The 12,333-nt window shown below is 38.7% G+C and overlaps 1 protein-coding gene and 1 pseudogene across 1 annotated transcript in view; both read right to left on the bottom strand.

The window, feature by feature from the left end:
* HTR2C (5-hydroxytryptamine receptor 2C) overlaps positions 1-12,333 on the bottom strand; it is a 258,368-nt gene that overhangs the window by 17,778 nt on the left and 228,257 nt on the right. The window lies entirely within an intron of this gene.
* LOC118636052 lies at positions 3,226-4,146 on the bottom strand (annotated as a pseudogene).

Raw genomic sequence — 12,333 nt, 5'->3', positions numbered from 1 at the left:
TGAAGGCCCCATACTCAACTTGCTTTCAGCTGAAGATAGTATTTAAGGGGGATTTACTCAGTTTATCTGGGTATCTCCCATGTATAGCTAAAACATACATGTTGTTATAATTATCTTTGTATTTCTCTTATTAATCTGTCTTTTATTACATAGCGTCTAAGGAAAGAACTAGAAATGTAGGAAGAAAAATATATTTTCTCCTCTGCACTATTCACAAGCTAATGAAGTTTGAGGAAACTAAGATTATACTTAATGTGCAATAATATGCTTACATATTAAAGTTGAAAACCAGTAGAGTGGAAGAGTTTAAAGATACAGAAAAGAAAGGTTACAGATGATGACTGAAGGGAAGGCAAAGTTTTGCCTTCTGAAATATTGATTTTAAGCTGATGATTTAGGAACTAAAGACTCAGAAACTTTGACCCTCCCTGCTTTCCTGGCTAAGAGATTCAGATGGAAAGGCTGGCTCCAGGAAAGAAATCTTAAAATAGTCACCTTAACCTAATTTGAATTAAGTATTGTAGATAGGAAAGAGTCAAGCAAGGACCTGGTAATGAAATCACACCTTGTGTCCCATTGAAGCACTAATTTACATCCTGACATGTACATTCTGCTTTTCCTTTCCTGCAAATTGCCTACCTCCTTTGAAATCCCATTACTGCCTTCCCCCTTCTTCTTTGTTCAAAATGATATATATATACCCAATTTTACTTCAATGTTTGGAATTTTCTTGCTTATGTGAATTCCACATGCCCATGTGCTAAAATATGTTTTTTTTCTATTAACTTGTCTCTGTCAATTTGATTATTAGCCCAGCTGGAAGAACTTAGAAGATGGGAGGAAAACTACTTTTGTAGCTTCTGCATGAATATAGGTCCCTGAGGAGGCAAAGTCAGAAACAGCTGAAAGAATTACACTAAGACTAAAAAATGGCTGTTGCTTTTTATTAGAACAGATAATAATGGGTAGCAGAAATGATCAGGGCCTATACAAAAAAGTGAAAGAGGGACAAATAGAAATGAGAAGTGTTAGGTGGTAAAAGAGCAGAATTATTAATAGGATGCACAAAATGATTCAAATGGGTATTTGTTGATTTCAAGAAGCAATGTGAAATAAGGAAAGTGAATGCAAATAGATAAATGTAGATAGTGAGCTTTTCTTAAAAATGAAATCAGACAGTTAAACACTCTTACATGGTATTGCGGAAATATTTAGGAGAGAAAGAATATAGACACCCCTATGTTCATTGCAGCATTATTTACAATAACCAAGATATGAAAGCAACTCAAATGAACATCAATAAATGAGTAGATATAAAAGCCATGGTACATATATACAATACAATATTACTCAGCTAGAAAAAAGAATGAAATCTTACCATTTGTGACAGCATGGATGAACCTAGAGCAGTGGTTCTCAACCTTCTTAATGCCACGACCCTTTAATACAGTTCCTCATGTTGTGGTGACCCCCAACCATAAAATTATTTTTATTGCTACTTTATAACTGTAATTTTGCTACTGTTATGTCTTAGGCGACCCCTGGTGAAAGGTTTGTTCAACCTGCAAAGGGGTCGGGACCCACAGGTTGAGAGCTGTTGACCTAGAAGGTATTATGCTAAGTGAAATAAGTCTGTCAGAAAAAGCCAAATACCATATTATTTCTTTTATATGTGGAATATAAAGAACAAAATAAATGAACAAAAAAATAGATACAGACTCATAGATACAGAGAACAGACTGATGGTTGCCAGAAGGAAGGGGGTTGGGAGAAAAAAGTGCAAGGATTAAGTACAAATTTGTAGTTATAAAATACTCTTAGGGATATAAAGTTCAGCATAGAAAAAAATAGTCAATAATATTGTGATAACTATGTATGGTGTCAGGTGGGTACTTGAAATATCAGGGTGATCACTTTTTTTTTTTTAAACAAAAACATTCATTTTTATTGTACAATCTAAAACCATTATTGTATGGTACTATGTCTTTTAGCATACCCAAATGGGTCAACATTCAATATGGACAACAAGCTATTTTACAAGAAACAAAGTGTAATGCACAAATACTTTCAGCTGGTAGAGTTCCAGCAGCGTGGTAATAAAATGCAGCAAAAATGTCTTTATACTGAATAAGAATTCAGTAACCTCTGAATATTTTTCGTAAAGTTAAGGAAAAGCTACTGCATTCAGGAGACTGGTAATCTTTAGAGTTCAGAGACTGGCTGCCAGGGACCACAGTGAAATAATAGACCTGAAGCCAATGAAAAATACTAGCTTAGAAAGGAATTGGTTTTTCCCCAAAATGCAAAATACGTAGTATACTAATGTATCCTATACAGATGCTTAGTATATTATGACTTGACAGGTGTACAGTGGTAAAATAGCAAAGATAAATGATAACATTTATACCTTGAGCATGTAAAGAACACAGATTTAAAAATCGGCAGCTAGAAATTCTATGACAGCTCCTGAGACACATTATCCTATGCCCTACATTCATTCCATGCCAATGACGACCAGTCTGAATGGTACACATGAGTACAAACAGTAATCTACTGTATGAGAGTCAGAAAGTACTGCAAAAGTGACAAAATTGTATGTTATTAAATGACAAATTTAGAAGCTTTATTTAAAAATCTCCCACTGTTCATTATTAAAGTTACAAGATTGTTTGCATACCAATAGACAGACTGTAAACATAGGGAATTTTCATTAAGGAAAGATGGGTTTACTGTAATTTGATCTTTTACAAAAAACTGCTGCAAGTTATTGATAACAGAATTTCTCTTTTACTTTCTTAAGTCTAATTCTCTTGAAAATTAAACCAATGTTTCCACTCCCTTGAGCTAAAGTTCAACCATGGTCACCTTAGGAAATAATACCCCTAATACCCCTGTTTATTTGTTAATCAGAAATACAAATTGAGTGGCACATATTTCCATTTTCTTCTTAGGCCAAAGGTTTTGGATTCATTATATTGTACCAAAAAAAAAAAAAAAAAAGACTTGCAGTGGTCCTATAAAGTGTTTCATGTCGCAGCTGAGGTTTCATGACGACAGTGGAGGAAAGCAGTGGTGATGCAAAGCAAGACCAGCCCCAGTGCCCTTATCAGACATAGAAACTTTTTTCCTGTTTGGCTTGCAGCAGTGTTTCTGGTCAGGTTGCCTCCACCGAACCTGAATGAAGCAGAAGGGTGACATGCTCTGGTAGATCCTGTTTAAGGGGGATTCTGTTCAAGCAAATAGTTGATCCTTCAATCTACTGGTTGTGGGATGATACTAATATGGAGAAAATTATCCGGGTAGCTCAGATGTTCACTCAGCCACTGGAGAGGTGTTTCCAACATTGGTTCAATTCCGTGAATCATCACTTCATTCTTTTTCTCCCATCTTCAGGAGCAACTGCAGAAGGACAAACTTCTTTGAGGAGATCTCCTAATGTGTGCAATTGTGCATCTGTGGCCACAGGACAAAAAAGCTTCTGAATGAACAAAGGTCGTTCAGTTGTTGTCTGATATATTCTAAAAGGGATGTAATGAAATCCATTTTCTTCTGCAGGATATTCCATAAGTTTCCGATTGATGGCCCAAAACTGATCAAATCTGTCATTATATAATCCCATCCAGAGCTGCTTGTAATCATTTTTCTGCATTTCATTGATTACTCGACTTTTGTGCTTTAAAGCATCAGCTTCTTTCACACAAGACATAAAATGATTTTCAATTACATCCTTTGATGGACAGTGAAGAAGGTCCTTTTCTGGAACACTCTTAAAATGTACTGTGATGTTCCAAGGAAGAGCTGAACTTGATGCAAGAAGATCAAATAGCAAACCAATTGGATAATGCCATTTCAGTGGTGTACCTTCATGTTTAAACCATATCTCACTAATGTCTTTTTATCTCATAACCTTCTGAAAGTGCTTTTTCACTTTGTCAGTTACCAACATCAAATAACTTACTCTTGGCAAAAGCAAATAATATGGTTCTGCCTCTCATTAAGTTATCTCATCCTGGTACAGGGTGAAGCAAGTTGGAATTCGTCCAAACCACACATCCTGAAGCACATCTTTGTCATCTGTCATTCTTCCAGTGGTTAAAACAGTACATATAGGCTAAATTCTTTTTTCAACCAAAGCTAAACAGAAGCGCCGGCTCCTCCTCCGGCTTCCCGCACTGGTGAAGATGATCGGGTCCCCAGCTCTGGCCCAGCGGTGGCGCACGATGCTTGACACAGTCTGATCACTTTTTAAAGCATATGATTTTCTAACCACTGTGCTGTAAACTTTAAACTAATCCAAAATAATATTAAATGTTAATTGCAATAAAAAAAACGTTGTTATCCTGCCATAAACAACTGTAAAACTGGACATATGAAGGTATACTTCATATGAAGTATATTAAGGTACACATTTTAGGCATTTGGCAACAGTTGGTGTGGAACTATGCTTTTTAAGATAAGAGGAACACATAAGATACGTCCTATATTCACCCTCTCCCTTTCTATCTAGAGATACTTTTATGACTGTTGCACAGGGTTGTGAAGCCCTAGCAGGGATTAGCTATTCTGTTGAAACAAGGAGGCAGAGATCAGAGTTCACTGCTGCATAAGCACCTGGAACTTTCTGGGCAAGGTATAATAGAAGAAGGAACTATGCAGAGGGAGAGACCAAAAAGTATTTGTGAAAATAATGTCCATGTGCAATATTGAAGGCTAGGTTGCCCATACACAGGTTAGACTCTACAAAGCCCAGTGGAAAGTAGCAGCTGTGAGGACAAGAAAACAACAAATATACTAGTGGTAACCCAGTCCTAGAAGTTAGAATCTGGCCTAGCCAAAAGTAGGAGACCCCATTACCACATCACTAACATCTTGAGGATTCAGTTGAAACAAAATGACGACTATGCTTAGTAATAAGTATCATGGCTTTTAAAAATGCACCACAATAAAGTCTAAAATCAAACCTCAGCCCTGGCCTGTGTGGCGCAGATGGTTGGAGCATCTTCTATCCCATGCACTGAAAGTTCGTGAGTTCGATTCCTGGTCAGGGCACATTCCTAGGATATAGGTTTGACCCCTGTGCAGAAGGAAACTGATAAATGTTCCTTTCTTGCATCAATGCTTCTCTCTCTCTCTTCCACTTCCTCTCTCTCTAAAAATCAATAAAACATATACTCTGTTGAAGACTTAAAGAAAATAATAAAAAAATAAAATCAAACCTCAGCAGGATCAAAAAGAACAGACAGTAAATTAACAATATACCAGTCTGAAATAAAGAAACAACAATCACAATTCAGACTCCTTGCAAAATATCATCTACAATGCTTTGCATAAAATAAAAATAAATATGCTAAGAAATAGAAAATTATTATTATTATTATTTTGAATTTAATTGGAAGGACCATCCTTTATTCTTGATTACGTACTTTGGATGGAGGTGTTAGTAGATAGTAGTTATCAATGTAGTGTTTATTTATACAATGGGCAAAATTAGAAGTTGACATCATTATATCAATAACTCAAATTTAGAGTCCTGAAATTTAAAAGCATAGAATCACTGATTTAGACTTGGCTTTTGTTCTCATGTTGGATAATCTATGTTTAGACTTTATTTCTGAAGGCATTTCTCCTGTGTATTTCATGGTGCTGAGTAAGTTATGAATTATAGCTGAAGGCTTTTCCACATTCATTATATTCATAAGGTTTTTCTCCAGTGTGATGTCTCTGATGTTTCTTAAAGGATGAATCATGCCTATAGGCTTTTTCGCAGTGTGTGCATTCGTATGCTTTCACTCCTGTATGAACAGTTTTGTGGTTGCTAAGGTGGATTCTCTGCCTAAAGGATTTCCCATATTCTTTACATTTGTAGGGTCTCTCCCCAGTATGGATTCTCTGGTGATGTGTTAGATACGCTCTATGACTAAAGGTCTTACAACATGCAGTGCACGCATAGGGCTTCTCCCCAGTATGAATTCTTACATGTTCACTAAGGTGTCTGATTTGTCGAAAGGTTTTCCCATATTCATTGTATGTAAAGGGTTTCTCTCCAGAATGAGTTCTCAAATGTTGGATCAAGCTAATGTTCTGGCTGAAAGCTTTCTGACATTTATCACATACATAGGGTTTCTCCCCAGTATGAGTTCTATGATGCTGATTAAGAGAGGAGCGATGGCCCTGGCCAGTTTGGCTCAGCAGTTAGAGCGTCGGCCTGCGGTCCGGAGAGACCCGGGTTCGGATCTCCGCTAAGGGCACGTACTTCGGTTGCAGTTTGTCCCCGGCCCTGGTTGGTCGTGCGGGTGGCAGCCACTCGATGTGTCCCTTTCACATCGATGTTTCTCTCTCTGTCTCCCTTCCTCTCTCTCCCTCCCACTCTATCTGTACAAAAAATGGAAAAATATCCTTGGGTGAGGATTAACAAAAAAAAAAAAAAAAAGAGAGGAGCGATGTCTGAAGGTTTTGCCACAATCTTCACATTCAAAGGGTTTCTCACCAGTATGAATTTTCTGGTGGGTATTAAGAGATGCGCTTTGACCAAATGCCCTTCCACATTCCTTATATCTGAAAGGTTTCTCACCAGTATGAATTCTCATGTGTTCAGTAAGGTGAATGGGTTATTTAAAGATTTTTTCACATATATTACATTCATAGGTTTTTGTTCTTATGTAACTCGTTGGATGATTAATCATATCTGATTTGTATTTGCTCCTCTTTCTAAGTGTGTCATATTTACGGCACCTCTGTTCTATAATAACGTTTGAACTCACAATATTTTCCCCAAACTTGTTAGTTTCTTGGCCTCTCTTCATGTGGGTCAAGATGGCTTGTCTTAAATTGCTTCCATGTGTGTCTTGGTACCTTTCCAACTCATAATCATATTTGGAGACTTTTCTCAATGTGGAATCAATGACATCATTGCTCATGAACCTTTCCATCATAACACCTTGATATAACTGTTCCTGCAAAATGTCATTCTTTGTGGTTGACATACCGTGTTCTGTTTTATTCTTCAAGTCTAAACTGGGATGTTCTAGGACTTCTTTCTCTGTTATCCTTGGTTCTTCTCCTTTCTCCAACTGGGAAATCACCCTAGGTTTGGAAAATTCATGTACCACTGAGACCAGGTTCCCGTAGTTCTCCAGCATCACCTCCCAGTACAGATTCTGGTGAGCAGGGGTCAGTTGCCCCCACTCCTCATGGGTGAAGTTCACAGATATGTCCTTGAAGGTCAGTCGTTTCTTCTCCTTCAAACATCTTAGTCACATCCTCCCACAGGGTTATCCCCTCCTTGGCTTTCCTTGGATGGTGCAACTTCACCCAGGTGCTGGCCTCAGTGGGCAGGGTGATCAAGAGCTCCTGCAGCATGATGACGTCTGCTCAGCTAGTCTTGTCCACCTCTAGTGAGGTAACTTCCAGAACCTCTTCTGAGAGGCTTCACAATTGTGTGGTCCTCCTCTGATCACAGTCTCCTGTCCTCAAGGCTTTGGCATTTTCCTGCAGCACCAGAACCTGGGGGCTCCTAGAGGCTGATGTGACTTGGAAAACTCTGAAAAACTGACTCTTCTCTTAAATTAAGTACTGCCCCCTTGGGAAGCAACCAGTTGAGTAGGTTTGAGAACATGCCTCTATCTTCTTCTAGAGGATCACAAGGCAGGAGAGGAAGGATCCAGGAGCACCTTCATACAGTCAGAACTTGTAGAACTATATCTAAAACAGATCAGCCTCAGATGCTGGTAGGACCAGAGATGGGGGCGTGAGAGTGCTTGCTCCTGAGGCTTTCACATCCAGAGGGTGGGTGTCTCCTTAGAGGAGGACTGGTAACAGAGTTTGTCTTTTCCAAGCCTTTGACAGACAAACCACATTCCCACACAAAACAACCATTCTTCAAAAAAACACCCAACGTCTACATCAGCCTCCGCACTGGAAGTGGGTCTTGTCCAAATTCCCAAGGAGAGGCGGCATAGAGCGGGTGTAGCTGCTCCTGATCAACCCTAACCCTCCAACGTGGCCTTACCCAACCACACCCCAAGGAGCCTGGCTCTGGGGGTCGCAATGAGAGGGGTTCCCTGAACCGGCTTTCTGCAGACCTAGCCTGGGACACACCTCGCAGGCTGTGGCTCTGATGCTGGGTCAGCAACAGCAGCCAGGTCAACTGGCACCAGGCCTCTTGGGCTGCAACCCCGTGTCTGCAAGTGCTCTCGCCTCCAGACGCACCCCTGCAGCTGCCTGTGCCACTGGTCGCCCTAGCTTGGGCCCCAGTGGAGCCTGGGGTGTGGCCCACCCATGCAGCCACCCTCGGAAATTATTATTTTAATCACAAAAACATTGTCAATAAAAGCAGACTTCCTATATCAGCTAAGGTTGGAATTTTCAGATAAGAAATTTGCAGTAACCATTATAAAGATATTTAAAGACTTAAAGGCAAAATGTGGTCCTAATTTGTAAAGAGATACTGACTTTTGGCAGAGAAATGTAAATTATGAAAAAGAATGGAAAATTATTTTGCAACTACAAGGTAAAATATCCAAATAAAAAATAAAACAGACAAGTTTAACAGATGATTGGAGATGGCAGAAGAAAGGAACCATAAACCTAAATATATTTTAAAAATGTTTTCACTAGAAAAACAAAAAATAAAAACGAATTAGTAAAGTTTTAGTGACCAATGGGACAATGTAAAGTCTAACACACATATAATTAAAATCTCAGCATAGATTTATTGCAGCTTGTTCTAAACTGCAGGGGAGACAAGCTCAGGAGAGAGAAGCATGGGTCAAGTAGACAATGAGCTGAATCAAGCTTGGACACAGAGATGAGGATTTAACCCAATAATCAGCAAGCAAACATTGGGTATCTGTTCTACACAAGATTAATTCCAGCAAGCAAGAGAAGGAAAGTCATTTTATTTCCACATCCATTTTTATGAAATAAGGAAATATTAAGTACCCACTATTCCATAAATGAATCAAGAGCCCTGTATTAAAGAAGCTTTCATTGGGAGGAAAAATGGCAGCAGACAGAGTGGAAGCTACACAGACCATGGCTCAGGACAAAACTGAAATTACAACTAAAGTAAAAAAAAAAAATCATCACAAAAAAACAACAGTAAAGAAGCTATAGAGAAACCATATGACCAGGGTCAGAAAGGGGACACTAAATCTAGCCTGGTAGAAAACTGCAGAGACAGGAGAGGGCAGACTGGGAGCCCATGGACAGCAGCTGAGGGCTATTTGAGCCAGCTCCACAATGCAGAGTGACAGGACAGAGCACTCACGAAATTACCTACAGCCATATACTCTGGGCTACAACAGAAGGAGGGCAGACAGGACTGGAACTGTATGGAGAGACTCTGGAGTTTGAAAAGCTGGGAGAATACTGGGAGATTTTTCCTGAATTGCTCCCTCTTGGACAGTGGTCATCATATTCAAAGAGCCTCTTCCCAGGGCCCCACGGAAGGAATAGCCTCACCATCAGAAAATTAACACCACCCAGCCAGGGCAGAGAAATGCAAATTGAGGCTCATTAACAGTTAGAGACAGCCAGTAAATATCAGCCCACCTACTAAAAAACCTCTTACCCTGAATACCAGAGAGATTTTTTCATCCAGCTGACTACTACAACCCAAGACTCATCAAATAACTGAGACTAAGAGCCAATAGTCAAACACTAGAGAAAATCTGAATCTTCAATTGGCCTGCAAATCTACCCATGATAGTAATACTTGACAATTGTGTTTAATGTGGGTCCTCCCACAGTCATCCAAACCCAGTATATGGGGGCACAACAAGAAGAACACCAACACTGACAGGAATAATTTGGCAGGTTCCAAAACCCACTGTGACAGTGAAAATGGGGAAACAAAGAAATAAATCTGAAATGAAAGAACCAGAGGATTCTACAGAAGAAGATATAAATGAAATGCAATTAAGCAAGTTATCAGAGGTAGAGTTCAGAGTAATAATAATGAGGAAGCTCAAGAGCATGAGTAAACAGGTCAACAGTATGACTAAAGATATAGAAACACTGAAAATAAACCAATTGAAAATGAAAAACCACAAAGCAGAAATAAAGAATGACATAGTAGAAAAACAAAAAACAAACAAACAAACAAACAAACAAAAAAAACTTGGAAGGAATAACCAGCAGAGAATAGGAATCCAAGGATTAGATCAGTGAATTAGAAGACAGGGTAGAAAAAAAAATCACCCAATCAGAGAACCAAGAGAAAAAACAATGAAAAAACAGGAAGACAGATTAAGAGAACTATGGGAACACATGCATCTTAACAACATCTGAATTATAGGAGTTCCAGAAAAACAAGAAAATGAGCAAGGGTTAGAGAATATATTTGAAAAAATAGTGACAGAGAACTTCCCAACTTGGTGAAGAAAAAAGGCATACAAGTTAAAGAAGTAGAGAGTGCCCTAAGTAAGAAGAACCCAGAAAGGACCACACCAACACACCTAATAATAAAACATCAAAAATTAAAAACAAAGATAAAAAGAGAAAAGCAACAGTTTACTTATCAAGAAACCCCCATAAGGCTATCAGCTGACTTCTCAACAGAAATTCTACAGGCCAGAAGAGAATGGCATGAGGTAATCAAGGTAATGAAAAACAAGAATCTGAATCCAAGACTATTCTATCCAGCAAGGCTATGACTCAAAATAGAAGGTGAAAGAACAAGCTTCCCAGGGGGGGAAAAAAAAAAAAAAAAAGGCTAAAGGAATATATTAGCACCAAACCAGCACTGCAATAAATGTTTAAAGGACTGCTGCAGTAAGCAGAAGGAATAGGAAAAGAAACACAAGCAGAATAAACAAAAATGGCAATAAATAAGTACATATCAATAACAAACTTGAATGTAAATGGATTAAATGCTCAGAACCAAAGTAAAAGAGTAGCTGTATAGATAAAAAAGCATGACTTGCCCTTGCCAGTTTGGATCAGTGGTTAGAGCATCAGCACATGGACCAGAGAGGCCCGGGCTTGGTTCTCGCTAAGGGCATGTACCCCAGTTGCAATTTGTCCCTGGCCCCGGTTGGGGTTGTGTGGGTGGCAGCCAGTCTATGTGTCTCTCTCATGTCAATGTTTCTCTCTTCTCGCTTCCTCCCTCCCTTCCTCATGCTCTATATGAAGTTAAATGCAAAAATGTCCTCAGGTGAGGATGAAAAAAAAGCATGTCTCATATATATGTTGTTTACAAGAGACCCACCTCACAACAAAAGACTCACATAGATTGAAAGTGAAGGGATAGAAAAAATATTCTAAGCAAACAAGAACGTAAACTAAGTTGAGGTAACAATACTCATATCCTGTAAAATAGACTTCAAAATGAAGGCCATAACTGGAGACAAAAAAAGACCACTACATAATATTGAAAGGATTTATTCAACAGAAGGATAAAACCTTGTTAAACATATATGCACTTAATATAAGAGCAACAAAATACATTAAACAACTTCTAGAGGACTACAAAAGAGAAATTGATGCAATAAAATCATAGCAGGGGACTTCAACACCCCACTGATATCACTGGATAGATCCTCTAGACAAAAAAAATTAGCAAGAAAACAGAGACTCTAAATGAAGCACTAGACGAAATGGATTTAATAGATATCTACAGAGCCCTGGCCGGTTTGGCTCAGCGGTTAGAGCGTCGGCCTGCAGTCCGGAGAGACCCGGGTTTGGTTCCCGCTAAGGGCACGTACTTCGGTTGCAGTTTGTCCCCGGCCCTGGTTGGTCGTGCGGGTGGCAGCCACTCGATGTGTCCCTTCACGTCGATATTTCTCTCTCTCTCTCCCTCCCACTCTATCTGTACAAAATATGGAAAAATATCCTCGGGTGAGGATAAAAAAAAAAAATAGATATCTACAGAGAATTACACCCCAAAACTGCAGAATGCACACTCTTCTCCACTGCATATGAGACATTTTTAAAGATAGATCACATGTTGAGGACTAAACTAAATTCACAAGCTAAATCTACACAAGTTCAAGAAGATTGAAATCATATCAAGCATCTTCTCAGATCACAGTGGAATTAAACTAGAAATGAATTACAATAAAAACACTAAAAAATATTCAAACACATGGAGGCTAAATAGCATGTTATTACACAATGAATTGGTTACCAAATAAATCAAGGAAGAAATTCAAAACTTTCATGAAAACAATGAAAATGAACACAGAACAACATAAAATCTATGAGAGTATTTTTGCTAATTTTTTATCTAGAGGATCTATCCAGTGATATCAGTAAAAGCAATCCCGAGAGAAAAGTTCATAGCACTACAGGTCTATGTCAAGAAAGAAAGAAAAATGTTAATAGACAACCTAA

Source organism: Molossus molossus, unplaced genomic scaffold (assembly GCF_014108415.1).
Source record: "Molossus molossus isolate mMolMol1 unplaced genomic scaffold, mMolMol1.p scaffold_m16_p_2, whole genome shotgun sequence".
Taxonomy (NCBI): Eukaryota; Metazoa; Chordata; class Mammalia; order Chiroptera; family Molossidae; genus Molossus; species Molossus molossus.
Note: the sequence above shows the minus strand (reverse complement) of the source record. Positions and strands in the feature narration are given on the sequence as shown.